A 14511-nucleotide genomic window follows, 5' to 3' on the forward strand; every position below is an offset into this window, starting at 1 on the left:
AGGAGGAGCTGTACCCACTGCGAAGGGGAAGGTTTCCTTCCTGCTAAGCAAACAGGACCTAGGAGGTGGGCCAGGGACGGACCCCTGAAATCCTCAAGGGGTGTGAGACCTCCCTGAAGCATCAGGGGAGGTACCACCCCCTGGGGTCATTATGCCAATCACATTGGACACAATGTATCTGTTTTGCTTCCGAGGGCTGCGTGAGAAGTACCACAGACTGGGTGGCCCGAAGCAACACAGTTGCAGTCCTATTTCCGGAAGGCAGGGCTCTGAAATCCAGGTGTCTTCGCAGGCAGGCGGGCGGGGCTCCTGATGCTCTGCCAGCTGGTGGGCCCAGGTGTTCCTTGGTTGGGCTCTGCGCTCTGATTTCCAACTTCGCTGGAATGCCTGTGTCTGTCTGCACGTGGCCTTCGGCTGCTACCCACACCCCGCATGTTGGATTATGGGCCCACCCGGATGTCCTCATTTTAACTTGCTGCTTCAGTAGAAAGACCCTATCTCCAAATAAGGTCGCATTCTGAGTACTGTGGGTGGGGGTGCTTAGGATTCCAACATATCTTTTCTGGGGGACACAGTTAAATCCATGATAATGTCTGTACAACACCAAGCAGTGCCCGGCACCTGGGTGCTCACTGAACAGCGACTGAGATAGGACCAGGCAGCATCTCAGGGGCCCTGCGCGGCCACCGCTCACCACCTGCACTAGAGGCTTACCCAGGCCCCTTTGCTTGCGCACCAGGTCGGAAGGGTGCCCCGCTGGGTCCTGCGGGTGCGGCCCTGTGGGAGCAGCCCCTGTTCAGCGTGTAGCCACCCCAGGGTTGGTACAAGAAACAGGGTTAGTAGGTGCACCTGGCGTCACCACTCTCCTTGCAAGCACCTGGAGGCAATACAGGAAGCGGCTGACATTTGATAAACTGAGGCACAAAGCCAGAGTCACGGGCGGTTTGTTGCCGCTGGAAGGGCCTGCGGCTACAGGATTAGGCCGCGGAGGCACAGGCCAGACCTGTGGGCCAACCAGGCGGGGCAGAACAGGCCTCCGGGCGCCGCCGCACTGGGCACGCTCCAATCTTGGCCCGAGCTCACGCGCGGGGGGCGGGGGAGGGCGGGACGGGGGCGGGGCCCGAGTTCGGCCCCTCCTCAGCGTGCTGCCGTAGGATCCCGGTGTTCAAGCCCCGCCCCGCCCTGGGTCCCACCCCGGCCCCGCCCCCGCGCGCCCGGCCCGCACTTCCGTGCGCCCAGGCCCCGCCCCCGCGCCCCGGACGTGCCCCGGCCGCCGGCTGACGGTACTCGCAGCGCTCGCAGCTGCTGGCGGTCTGCGCCCTGGGCCAGGCCGTAGTGTCCGTGTTGCCCGCCTCCTGCCTACGTTCAGGGCTCTACCAGAGGAGGGCGGGCACCTGCAGCCCGTGGGACAGCCCCTCCCTGAGTGCCCTCCCTGCCCCCCACCCGCCCCGCGCAGGACCCACGTGCGTCCAGGTATGCCTAGGTGTGCCCAGGTGTGCCCACGTACGCCTGGCTTTCCCCGAGCCTGCGGTCCCTGGACCAAGTTGTAGTGACCTTGGCTTGGTGTGGGGACCTGGCAGCCCCTGCCCCGAATCCAGATGGCCAGCACCTTCCACTCTGTCTTGCCCACCATCTTGCCCCGCCCTGTTCACTAGCGCCAAGGGGACTGCCGCCTTGCCTTCAGTTCCCAAGATGCTTCCAGAAGCCCCTCTGGGGACTTCCCTAGCAGCTAAGGCTTGAGTATGTTCCTAGCGCCGAATCCCACATTTCTCTCTTGTTTGAGACGGGTGGACAGGCGGACCAGGTGGGGGTCCTCGTTGTGTGGCTGTTGTGTGTATGCCTGGCACCCTCACTGGCTCTGTGGACACCTGGAGCACGCAGGTGGAGTCCCGGAGCCAGTTCCGCCGCCTGTGACTTGTAGGCCGGAATAAGAAAGGAGAGCACTTCTCACTGAGCCAGCGGCTCCTCACACCGTGGGCTCTTCACCTTCTGCATTCCCTGGCAGGCCCTCAGCTCAGGGCTGGCTTTCTGTCCTGGAAATGCTTTCGCTGGGCTGGGTAGTCAGGGATCTGAGGATGTCGCTCTGTGCAGAGAGGGGTCCCAGCTGGGGTCCCGGTTGTCGGAGGCAGAAGCTGCAGCTGTTGAAAAGGAAGCACTGGGAACTGGGCAGTCTCATGAGGCTTCCCTCCCCATCCCAAGGCGGGAGAGCAAGAGGCTGTCTGGTGGATTTCCCAGAGTCCTCAATAGATAAAGCATTCAGGGAGGTGAAAAAGAGACAAATGTGTCACATTATGAGGGGTGGGGCAAAGAGTTTGAAGGAAACAATGTAGCCCTCACCCCAAGCTGGTAGTAGGTCTTCTGTTCACTCCCATTGCACTGCAACACAGAAGCAACACAGAAGGCGGAGTCCCGGAGCAGCTGGGGTGGGCTGAGCTTGCTTCCTGGGCTCTTGCCTGGAGTTAGAATTTGAATAATATCCTGGGGCCTGGGGGAGTCAGGCCTCCAGTACAGCATGCTCAGGTAGTTTTCTCTGTGAATATTCTTTTCATTAAAACAGGCCTGTATTACAAGAGCTAGATTTAACTAGTAGTACACTCTGTTTTAAAACGGCGCCCCAGCCGGAGAGCCGGGTTGAAAGAAACACAGCCCTCGGTGCGCACATGCACCCCTGCTTTGCAGCGGGGATTCTCGGGCCTTTCGTTTTCTCTCCGCTTTGGTCCCAACTATCTCAGCTGAGTCTCCCCGGGGCTTTGTCTTGCATTTGGCCCTTTGTGCCGAGGGTCCCTACACCCTGGTCCATCCTGCATAAGGGGAAGGAGGGGAGGCCAGGCCTGTGGAGAAGAGGACCCTGGGAGGTCCCGTCCCGCTTCTCCTTCAGTCCTCTCCAGATCCGAATGCAGTTTACTGTTTTCGGTAGTTTTCAACAATATGAAGTTACTGGATTGTCTTTATTTTACAGAGGACTTGTAGGAGCCAGTGATTAAACCCCCAGATTCTCCTCTTTCAGCTCCCTTTCTGGGGTGTCCTTGCCCTTTCCAGGTGGTGGGACATTCTCCTTGGTAGAAAAGAAAAGGAAGCAAAACCCCACCCCCCGATTCCCCTCTCCCCAGGTCATTGTTGACACAGGTCAGGTTTGTTCTCACACTGCACACCTGCCTCCGGCCCTGGCCCCGCACAGCCTTCCTCTTCTCCGCCCACTTCCCCAGAGGGTCTGAGTGTTCTGGGCCTCTGGTCGCTCCAGGGGTGCACGCTGGGCTGCGGTCTCTGAAAAGCCCCACCCCCCAGGGCGCTGTCACAGTGCTCCTCCCTGCCCCTGCGTCCTGGGATGGGCAGCGTCTGACTTGGCCCCTTTGGGAAAGAGATGGAGATGGGGTGTTATCATCGAATAGTACTTAACCAGCCCGACCCATACGCTGTAATGTTACCACGGGTGAGAGTGGATTGTGCACCAGCATTGTCATATCCACTCGTGACAGATGAGCCCCCCTCCCCCAAGGCCCTGTTTCTGGTCTGCAGTGTGGTTAGCCTGGGTGGGGGGTCAGGTTCAGGAGGGCTGGTTTCCCCCTGGCCGGTGGTCTTGTCCGTTCTGTGAGCTCTGCGGGCCTGGCTGGAGCACAGGTAGATGAAGTCGGAGACCTGGTGTTGCGCACAAAACACGGCAGGATGTGTGTTCTGTGGCATTTGGGCCACAGCCCCGTAGCTGCTGGTCGGTGGGAGGAGTCTGGTTGTCTTTCGACTTAAACAGTCAAGAAGAGCTCGTACGGGAGGGAGGGCCCCAGGGGTTGGGAACCAGGCGATGAGTATATGGCCTGTGGTACCTGGCTGCTCCTTCTGGTGGCTGTTGAAGTGAACTGTCTGGGAGGAGGAATCAGTCATTCGTGTGACCTTTTGTAACCTTTGCTGGAGCAGGTGCGCTTTGGGCCGCCCTGGCTCCCTTGTAAATCTGTCAGGGACAGTGTCTCGGCGAAGTGCACAGAACCCCTGGCAGTAAAGCCAGTCCATGGCAGCCCCACCTACTGTCTGCTACAGCTAAATGGGCTGTCCGAGGGGTACTGACACAGCAGTGACATCCTCGGCCACGGGCTGAACGCCAAAACTTGTCTTCTTGTGCCACAACTTGTTTTCTGTTACATGGGGGGCTTAGCAGAAGAGTGAGGGGCGGCAGGCTCCCTGCCTCCTCCCCCGCAAGGCAAACTCATTCGGCCTGTGATGCACCTGTGGTCAAATCAGGTACAAATTCTGCAACACATTTGCTCACGGTTGTGAAATTTGTCGTGTGTGTGTGTGTGTGAGACTGTGAAAGGAATTGTGAGACAGCTCCAAGTGCCTTGTATGTTCACTCTACTATTTGGAAAACCTCGTTGGAATAATTTCTTGCCGGGAACACTCACGAGGTCAGCTGAGGCTCCCGACCGCAGCTCCCGGCCGCACTCACGCCCCATTCCCAGAAGTCCGGGCGAGCCCGAATGCGCTGGCCACCAATGGCATCGCTCGGGGAAGCAGGCACTTGTTAAATCTATTTGTTTTTATTATAGACATCGATCTGCCCGTCGCAGTAATGCGTTTATGGACATTTTTCTGCGAGCGCAGCGCTGGTGGCAGTTTTTACTGACAAATTGAGTCATATGGATAGTAGTTTAGAAAACTCTTACCTTATTGACAGATTGGGCAATTCCGGCACTGGCTGTTCAGAGGGATCTGGGTGGGTGAAGGGAGAGGACTGAGTCTCAGGGGAACAAGGGGGTTGGGGAATGTAAGTGTTAAAATCCAAGAAATGAGTGGTACAGCTCCCTCCCCAGTCAAAAGGATGAAGAGTAGGGACCACCTGCAGAGTTTGGCCCTCTTTGGTGTCATTAGTAAGAGCCGCCCGCCCGGGGATGTGGGACCTGTTGCTCCCCATTGGGTGGGGCAGCCGAGAGCAGAGCAGCGTGTGAGCCCTGCCCGTGTCTGCATTCTGGAGGGTGCTGGCCAAGAAAGCAGGTTATCGGCAGACCTGCCCGGTCAGAGCCTGGGGGCTGTGTCTGTGCAAGCCCCCCAGGAGGTCCTGGCAGCCCCCAGTGTTTGAGCAGCTGCGGGGAAGCCTCGCACAGCAGGGCAGTGGCGCCCTCCGGCCTGGACTGGCTCCGGAGTTTCACGTCCAGACGGATCTGCTCGCGGCCGGTGTGGTTCTCAGTTGCCTGTGCTGCTGGATCTGGGTGTGTGGTTTTGCAACTCCTCGGAGACGATGTGAATCTCTTCAAATCGCAAACCTAACATGTTAGCAGAGCGTTAGGGTTTTCGGGCTTGTGGTTACGACAGGAGATGCAGATGTTCCCCAAACTTGGGTGTGAGTTTCCCAAACGCACGTTATGCGTGGACAGCCGCATTGTATCTCACTCGCCTTCTTCCTTCCCGCGCCCCTCTGGCTGGAGGCGTTCTCCAGGTCTCAGGTGACGGTTAACACTCAGATGCACCACTAGACACCTGTTTGCTGGGACTGAGTTGCGTTTTATTTAGGAGGAGCCAGAGCTGTGGGGGGAGCGGTAGAAAGGGTCCGGGGATGCCATTGACTGGTGATGTGGCCCGGCAGCTGGTAAACCCCCAGCTGCCTCATGCGTCGGATGGAAGGGGTCATATTCTGGCTGCCTGGTTGAGTGTAAGTGTGTGGACTAACAATAAGTATTTTCTGAAGTGTGACTTACTACCTGGGTAGAAGTCTTAGTTTGGAACCACAGTGCTGTGGAAGGGTGAAATTATAACTGGAAAAAAGGGGAGGAGCCAACCAGAATCTTCGTTTCTCTCCAGTCCAATCAGCACCTTTGTTTCATTCCCATCCAGGTAGCATCCCTGTTTCCCTCCCGTCCAATCAGCATCCTTCTTTCACAGGTTTACACAGCCCAGGCTCTCCTCTGGGACAGTGTATGTAGGGTTAAGGGTGCAGACTCTGGGGACAAGACTGCTTCAGTTTGGACTCGTGACTGTGACCTTGAGTTAGTTAGTTAATCTTCCCAAGCCTTGGTTTCTCTGAGAACAGGGAGGGCGACATTACCAGGAGGGAGCCATGTTTGGGGGTCCTGCCCGACATGGCACGCACTGAGCCCTGAACAGTGATGGCTGACGTTGGTTAGTTCAGAGCCACCAGCCACGCTGAGTGGAGGCAAAAACTAGAGACCGGGGGCGGTGGGGGTGGGGGGGCAGCTGCAGCAGCCCTTGGCCCCATGTCTGCTCGCAGGTGGTCCCGGCCTCTGTTGGAGTGGAGCTGATGCTTCTCACTGCAGGCAGCTGTGTCGCAAGGCCTGCATTATACCCGTGGCCACTGATGGGGGTGTGTGTAAAATAGGTGGGAGGTTTCAGGGTCACCTCCGCACTGCCACCAATGCACCAGGCCTGCCGAGTGCTTCACATGCGCAGGGATCTCTACGGTTGGTGCAGAGACGTGGGTTGTAAGCTGTCACCAGACGGACAGTGCCATTTCTGAGCTGGGGCTCTTTGTGCCCCGACGGCGTGGGCTGGCCCGTGTCCCTGGCATCTGCTTGGCGGGGCCCACCCAGGGGGGCCACCAGTCGGGGCAGGAGAGGCCAGAGTCCCAGGTGAGGACACGTGCTGGTCCCTTACTGTTTAAAAGGTGGATTTGAATTCTCAGTCCTGTTTTATTTACTTATTTATCAGCACAGCTATGTTTGCTGTTTAATTTCACAGTGAGAGTCTCTAAGAATATGATTAACCTTGAGGGCCATCTCCTAATGTAATTATTAATGATTGATTCTGTGCATCCCTGAAATCGATGGGAGGGATAATGGCGCGGTGGTGGCTGGGCCCGACTCCCCTGTTTCTCAAACGTGGCTCCGTGACAGCGGCAGTGCTCGCTCACCGCCCGGAGCAGGTCCGACAAAGCCAAAGCGTGAGGTCGGCTGTGTGGTCACCGTGGCGGCGCTGCTCCCTCCGTGCCTCACGCCTACCGGCCCGCAGTGCTGCGGCCCCCGCCACTCCCGGCCAGCGTGGGGATGGGTGGGTGGCGATTGATCTTCCTGGGAGCGCGGCGATGCGAAAACAGCCCGGGCTGTTTGAAGTCTGTGTTACAAGTGTGCATTGGGCCTTAGGGATGTTATATTGAAAAACCTGATTGTACAGTTGCCATGGGAACCCAATTAGAATAGATTGCTCGATTTTTTTTTTTTTTTTGTCTTTCATCTTGACCAAAAATCTGATGTATTTTAAGTGTTTTCATGTGGAATGGTGTTCGTACACTGACTGGCCAGACTTTGTCTCTCCCGTGTCCAGCTGCAGGCAGGGACAGTGGTAGCGTCTCTGGTGCAGCTTTGTGAGGGGTCTGGAGAGATTTAACCAAGTTTTGGGGGGAAGTTTTCACTGCTGGTGGGAGAAGCATCCGAAAAGATGGGAGATGGACCATCTTCCTCTGGTGACCGACGGGGACCCTCACGCACCTCCAGGGCTGCTGTGGTTCTTTCTTGGGTTTGCAGGTGGGGGTTAGGTCCCGAAAGGCCCCCGGGGATGTGGGGCGGGGTGTAGGTAGTGGGCAGGGCGGGTGGGACACGGTCGGTAGTTGGAGCACAGTTTGGTCTCCGGAGCCTTCTGTGCCCTGAAGACTCATTGGGGTTCCATAGAACTTACGTGAGCTCTGGCTGGTGTGGCTCAGTGGACTGAGCACGGGCCTGTGAACCAAAGGGTCACCAGTTCGATTCACAGTCAGGGCACATGCCTGGGTTTTGGGCCAGGTCCCCAGTAGGGGGCGTGTGAGAGGCAACTACACACTGATGTTTCTCTCCCTCTCTTTCTCTCTCCTTTCCCCTCTCTCTAAAAGTAAATAAATAAAACCTTAAAAGAAAACCAAAGAACTTATGTGAGTTATATGTCACAATATACTGCATTAAATATTGATTTGGACATTGAAAAACATTAAGCATCGAGAAATTTTAAAATAATGCTTAATTCATTTAAGCAATAATAAGTCTTACATTTTAACATCAATGACACATTTTTAAGGAAGAGTAATTATATTTTTTATAAAGTGTATTAGTGAAATGAGTGATGTTGGTTTACATTTCTTTCAAATCTTTTTCAAAAACATGAACAGAACCCTCTAGATTGCACATCTGCTTTTGCATCCACTCTGTTGTGATATGTTGTTTTTGTTGAAGCAAAGCAAGAAAATCTGGCTTCAGAGAAGCAGGTCCCACGTAAGGGAGCGCGGCGTAATGGACACGCGGATGGCTGCCACCGTTCTTGTCTGATGCTCTGTTGGGCTTTGACCGCAGTGGCGGTTTCTGAAAGGTTCCTCGCAGGGCGGATCCAAGCCCTGAGGGCACTCTCCTCCAGCTAGTGACCCCCCAAGGGCACGTCCGGCACCTTGTGTGGTTCGTGACATCGTTCACTGGTCCTTCGGGAAAGGTCAGGGCGCTGCACGGTGCAGATCTTCCGATGCTCGTGTGCGTTAATAAAACGTTTGAAACTCTGTGTTAACAGCATCACCTTCCCCTTGGAAAACTCACGGAACTGGCAGGCTGTCTTGCCAAGGTGGCAGCACCACTTTTCCAGAATTCTAATTATCACTGAAAGCTTTCACCTGCCCATCATACTGACTGTTGACGTTCCGGAACATGCCTGCCAGACGCCCACTCTGGGTGACCCCAGCTCATTAGTGGGCCCTGCAGGTGAGCTGCCGCTCTGTGGTCATGCCGGCCAGTTCCTGTCCCATCTCGACCAGGCCCACGGGTGCCTCCCTGAGACAAACGTCCTTTTTGGCTTATGACAGAGTGCCCTGTGGCACCTCCCTTCTGTGCCCTGTGAGTACAGAAGGTTCGAAAGGGGCCAGCCTGACTGACGTTCATACTTGTGATTATGCCACCAGGACTTTTCTTGAACGAGCTGCTTCTGTCCTTAACAGTGAGCTTGTGCAGGGGGAGGGGCTGATCTCTTCGGAGCAGGCGCCATGGGCTGGGTCTCCCGCGGCTCCGCCCCCCCCCACCAACCTGCGTCAGCGTCCTTCATTGTCAAGCGTGATATCACCTGCAGCTGCCTCTTGCCAGAGGGCGGAGTATTTTGTTGTTGTTGTTCTTTATGCTATTAATGGGGTGAATTACGGTCATGAGTTTTTCTATGTTAAACCAACTTTGCATCCCTAGAAAAAATCTGAGTAGATTATTGGGATCCACGTAGATTATCATCATGTGCTGCTCCATGCAGTTTGCTGATATTTTCCAGGACTTGTGTGTGTGTGTGTGTGTTCACAAGGGCCGTTGATCTGTAGCTTTCTTACACCATCCCAGATCGGCCCTTTTCCTTCCACACCTTAAATGCATGTTCCATTGTGTCCTGCCTGGCATAGTTTCCAGGGACTAGTTTGCTGTCCTTCTTGAGTTTGCTTTTCTGCATGTAATCTGTCCCTCCTGCACCCCTTTCTGGCCACTTTGAAGGGTTTTCTCTTCATTACTTGTTTTCAGCAAGTTGATTATGATTTTCCTTGGTTAAGTTTATAAAAATGTTTCTTCTGCTTCGGTGTCACTGAGTTCTTGCATCTGCGAGTATAGGTTTTTCATCAAATCTGAAGAAATTATTAGTATTCAATTTTTTTTTTGCCTTTTTTCTAGGACTCGAATTGCACGTGTGTTAGACTGCCTGATATTTCCCCCCATCCTCCTGACACTGTGTATTTCCTTTGGTCTTTTTTTTTCACTCCCCCTGCCTGCATAGTTCCTAAAGTGTATGTCACCCAGGTTTTCCTTCGGCTGTAACTAAGCTGTTCATCGTGTGAAGTGTATTTTCATTTTAGGCACCACATTTTACGTCTGAGTTCCACTTGGGCCTTCCTTGCCTCTCCCATTTCTGCCATCATGCTCATGTCTCCCTCTCCCGCCTGGGCACCTGGGCCCACTGACAGCAGCTGGCACCAGAGCCCGCAGTGTGCAGTGTGTGGATTTTGTGGCAGCTGCTTTGGCGACGAGAGCCTGTGCTGTTTGCTTTCTGACTCTGGGCTGAGTTTGGTAGCTGTGGCTGCCACAGAACCATGGCCTGAAGGAGCAAATGGAATATTCCGGGACACACCAGCTAAGGACAGTGAGTGCAAATGCTCGTGAAGTTGGCCGCTGAGCACGGGGCGGCCGTGGGGAGGGGGGGGCAGCCACCAGGCAGGCATTGGTGCTTAGTAATGAAGGTCTGCTGTGAAGGAGGGAGGCACCTTTATCCTGGGGGAGGGATGTTTCCTGCAGCTCCAAGTAAGGGGTAGGGAGCCATTTAAGGCTGACTTTTTTATTTTAAACAAATGCAGGAATGTTTTTTTTGTATGACTTTTTTTTCTTTGTTCTGTTGTGGGTCCTCATAGCAGCCGATGGTATTGTGTTGTTGTTTAGAGAACCTGGAATGGTAGTCAAGGTGGGGGGTACTGTGGTGGTCCTTGACTCTGTGGGGGAAGTGAGAGGTCCAGGGGGGCACTGAATAGAGGGCGGGTCTTCTCCGGTGCAGGGTGAGTCGCCTGGGGTTCGATGGAAAAGCGGGTGAGGCCGCTGCCGGGAGGTTGCCCCAGCCATTTCTGCTGCCCCTGGCCCTCTGACTCCCGGTAGGTGGGGCCGCTGGGAGGCACCGGAGGCCAGTCCAGGCCTCTGGGTGGGGGCTCCTCGCATGGCTGTTCCTCATCCGAGAGAACAGACGTCAGCTCTGCTTCAGCCACCACTTCCGAGCCCCTCCCCCCAGCACCATGGTTCTCTCTGCCTTCTGTCCTCTGGGCCCTTTCCCGCTGCCACCCTCCCCCCGTCCCTTGCAGCGGCTGAGCCCCGACTTGGCCCCCCTCCCTGCCGGCCCCTCGACTCTCCTTGCCTCAGTGCTTGTGTAAATGCTGGCCGTCCAGCTCCGTGTGGAGGGACCAGACTGGGGAAGACAAGGAGTCAAGGGCGTGTCGGACTCAGATGGCTCTTCTCTCATCACTGCCGCAGTGTGAAACACGTGACCTCACTGGAGAGGTGCCTGCCGAGGGCGGTCACTGGGATGTGTTCGTGTGTTGAAGACGAGACCAGACAGAAGGGTCCTTTCCCCTCCGGAATCCTCAGGCCACTGCCACTAACTCTCTTCCAGTTGGACCCCGATCAGTTGAATTTAGGGTGTGGTAACACGGGCGGGCCCCTGCCTCGCTGTCTACCCACCTGGCTGTGGAGAGAACTCCAGGCAGCTCGGCGTTTGAAAAGTAAAGCCACCAGGGCTGTCCTCTGTCCCAGGCCCCCGGATGACGGGAGCAAACGCTCAGCACACGGGCACAGCTGGCCCCGTGGCTCAGACGGCACGTTTGTCTGAAATGTAAGAAAGTAAGAGCGGCCCTGCCTGGTGTAGCTCAGTGGATTGAGCGCAGGCCTGTGAACCAAAGGATCGCAGTTCAATTCCTAGTCAGGGCACATGCCTGGGTTGCAGTCCAGTTCCCAGCAGGGGACACACAAGAGGCAACCACACATTGATGTTTCTCTCCTCTCTCCTTCCCTTCCGCTCTAAAGATAAATAAATTTAAAAAGAAAAGTAAGAGCGAATGTCCTGCGTGTGTGTGGATGGTCCCGCTGATTGCCCAGAGTGTCTGCCTGTGCTCTCACAGTGTCCACGGGCGTGTAGAGGACACAGAGGTCCCCGGCTGTGCTGGTTGCCACCTGCTGCCCACGTGAGCTGTGTGACTTTGTTGTGCGGAGAAGCGCGCACCCCCCCCCCCCGCCGTCACTGCGGAGGGAAAGGGGCGAGTGCGTAACTGCCAAGGAGTCGGTTTGCGTGCGTACTGCTGTGTGCCTGCACCGCAGGGCAGTGCGGACAGGTCTCTTTTCGCGTCGCAGACGATGGGTCCCCATTTCGTAAGTGTCTGTGTGCGTGACCGGGCCTCCAGGAAGCAGCGCGTGGCTGTTAACCGGTCACACTCGGACATTTCCACAGCTTCTCCCGGGTGTGCCCACGCAGGGTTCAGTCACCGCACTGTCAGCCACCGTGTTACGAGACAGCACCGCTTTGTGGAGGTGGTGGGTGCAGGCTGGACTCCGAGGGGCTGTGCGCCTGCTTCCAAGACTCAGAACTACCTGGCACTGGCCGGCCCTCTGGGCAGAAGAGAGTGTCTCCGGGTGACCTTGACTTGCACTTCTCTGGCGTCCTGTCGGGCCGAGCATCTCTCCCTGCTGCCCGTCTCTCGTCGTGTCCTCCTCAGGTCCTTCCTGTTCCTGTGGTTTCCGTGCCTGTTACAAATGGTGCCTGTGTTTAGGGTTCGTGTCTTTGTGATTGGCAGGGGGACGTGCTGTTGGTTTTCGTGTGCTTGTCTTGTATCTGTTGTCCTTGCTAAACTCCCTTTTTAATGTTCAGTCTGTGTGTTCTTTGACTTTGTGTGTGGACAGTCATGGCACCTGTGCAGGAGAATGTTGCCTCTTTGCTTCTGCTGTGTTAATCACTCCCTTCTTTTACCCGCCCTACTGTGCGAACCAGCACCCCCAGCACCATGGTAAGATAAGGCGATAACTGATACTTGCCGCATTACTGGTTTTAAAGAGGAAGATGCTATTTTTCACCACCAGAAAGGATGTTGCCTGAAGACTTTCGGTGGAGAGGACATGTCCTCCCTTTCTGGTCGTCTGCGAGAGATTTGAAAGTCATTAGTGGGCTTTGAATTTTATTAAATGATTTTTCTGCATCAATTGAAATTGATACGGTTCCCACCCCCAGTGTCTGGTGATGTGGATAATTACTTCTACAGATTTATTAATGTTAAATCAGTTTTGCATTCTGGGCTAGACCGGAGTTGGCCACTAAGCACTCTCTCTGAAACACCTGTTGGACCGGGTGCACTGTTTTTCGTTTAGGGTTTTTTTTTCCCCCACTGTGTTTAGGAATGAGACTGGCCCATTTTTTCCTTCCTTACAGAGTTCTTGTCTGTTTTGAGTTCCAAACATAAACTGACTTCGTAGAATGAGTTGGGCATTCTCTCTTTTAAGCTCATTAGGAGAATTTGTACTAAAATGATCTTTTCTTTGAACATTCAGTAGAGTTTGTATATGTGGCCTGGTATTTGTGGGAAGACTTTTAAACTGTTGATTTAACTGGTCTGCTAGTTACAGGGTTATTCATTTTTAGCTCTAGGCAGGTTAATTATATCAGGTTGGGTTTTCAGTTTTTGAGATGGGAAATGGTTCATAGTTTTCTCATCATGTTTGGAATCTCTGTAATCATGCTCCCTATTATCATTACTTGTATAGTTTATTTTTACTTCCTCTCTGTTCGGTGTTGCGAGGTGTTTACTGGTTTTTTCAGTCTTTGGGAATCAGACTGTGGTTGCGTCTGCTGTGTCTTAGATTCTTTGTAGCTCTCGGGGTTCGCTTCTGCAGTCTGTTTTTGGAGACTCCTGGACTCCTTTCTTTGTTATCACGCTCCTAACCCACTCCTTCCCCTGTGGGGTCGGTTGGGGGGCGGGCGGTCCTGGCGGCTGCCCCTCAGAGCTGCCCCCCTCTGGGGCTTTCCCATCTCTTTTCTCTTTCTGCTCCGCGGTCTGGGTATTTTCTGTCGGTCTGTCTTGTCACAAATCCTGTTTTCTACTCTCTGCTCTGTCTGGTCCACTAATAAGCTTATGTAGTGAGTTCTGAGTTTCACATTTTGTGTTTTCTAATACTGGGATGGCCACTTCATTTTTAATATGTATTTCAGTTATATATTTGACATTCTCCACGTCTCACGCATGTTTGCTTGTCTTTTCCTCTTATTTTTATACAAATTGTCATCATTATTTTCAAGTTCTTGCCTGTGAACACCAGTGTCTCAGACATTTGCTCCCCCTGCTTGTGTTTCCTTGATTGTGAATGCAGCATAATCACACGCGCGTGCACACACCACGTGCACCTGCACAGCGGTACACTCCGAGTTTTGCGTGTGGTTTCTCACCCCCCCAATGTGAGCACTGCCCCGCGTTACTGAGGTCTGTGCCCGTGCTGTCGCCGGGGACAGCACGGGGCCCCCTGCAGGGTGGTGACCTTCTTCCATCATTAGCTGTTTAGGGCAATTCCATCTCTGAGACTCTATCCTGAAGAAATAATTGAAATTTTGTGCACAAAGATGCTGTTACTGTTTCCGGGAACTGAGCGGGTAGAGAAGCCTTCTGGTCTTACACGCTGAGAAATCGCTCACAGCCTCTCACCGCCTCGAGTTCAGCGACTGTGTCTGAGGATTTGGGGTCTGCACTGGGGGTCAGGTCCTCCTTCCATGAGTCCGTTCATGGCCCCTCCCACCTGCGGGCTCACTGTGGGAATGTCTGGGAGGTGTGTGGGGTGTGTGACCGACTCCGAATTGGCCGGACCAGGCCCTGACCACAGAAGCTTAGGCTTATGTTGGGCAGAAGTGACTGACCCACCAGGATTGACCGCTTGCCTTGTGGCCAGGCCCCTGGGCAATCAGGGACACCAGCTGGTCACCTCCTGGGCCGAAGTTCCACCTACACGTACAGTGGCGGGGTGGTTGGCAGTGCCAACAGGACTCCTGGCGACGGTGGGCATGTCCTGTCTCTGCTGTCCTGTGTGG

At 54.6% G+C, this 14511-nt stretch overlaps 1 protein-coding gene across 1 annotated transcript in view; it reads left to right on the plus strand.

Moving 5' to 3' along the window:
- Positions 1 to 1283: 1283 nt before the first annotated feature.
- MGMT (O-6-methylguanine-DNA methyltransferase) overlaps positions 1284 to 14511 on the plus strand; it is a 142210-nt gene continuing 128982 nt past the window's right edge. The window contains exon 1 of the mRNA XM_037159214.2: positions 1284 to 1473. The gene's annotated coding sequence lies outside the window, so the exon portion shown is untranslated. The remainder of the gene's footprint in view (positions 1474 to 14511) is intronic.

The sequence above is a fragment of the Artibeus jamaicensis genome, unplaced genomic scaffold (genome assembly GCF_021234435.1).
Source record: "Artibeus jamaicensis isolate MK-2021 breed Jamaican fruit bat unplaced genomic scaffold, CSHL_Jam_final contig_490, whole genome shotgun sequence".
Taxonomy (NCBI): Eukaryota; Metazoa; Chordata; class Mammalia; order Chiroptera; family Phyllostomidae; genus Artibeus; species Artibeus jamaicensis.